Genomic DNA, 374 nt, shown 5'->3' on the forward strand with positions numbered 1-374 from the left:
ATATTCATCAACACAACCTCATAAACTGATAAACACAGCCGTGAGTTCACTACAGACCCGTTTCCTGAATAGGCATTTACAATAACATTTGCTCGGCCGTTACCACATGCCTCCAGCCCCAAGTGAAATTAATTCTCGCATAAACATCCATCCATGAAACGCTCTTCCACTTTTATGGCTCCCAACATGGCTGAATTTCTCCACCGTAATATATCAATATGCAAATGATATTGAGTGTGGTCGCCCTGTCTCGTTATTTCAGCTCATCTACATTTTTAGCCGTCTCGTTTCCGCCTTGTGATGAGGCCCACTTTCTTTTTTTTTGTGTTCTGGCGAAATTTCCAAGATGTTGAATCGTATCCATTTTCCATTAT

The sequence above is a fragment of the Penaeus monodon genome, chromosome 28 (assembly GCF_015228065.2).
Source record: "Penaeus monodon isolate SGIC_2016 chromosome 28, NSTDA_Pmon_1, whole genome shotgun sequence".
Taxonomy (NCBI): Eukaryota; Metazoa; Arthropoda; class Malacostraca; order Decapoda; family Penaeidae; genus Penaeus; species Penaeus monodon.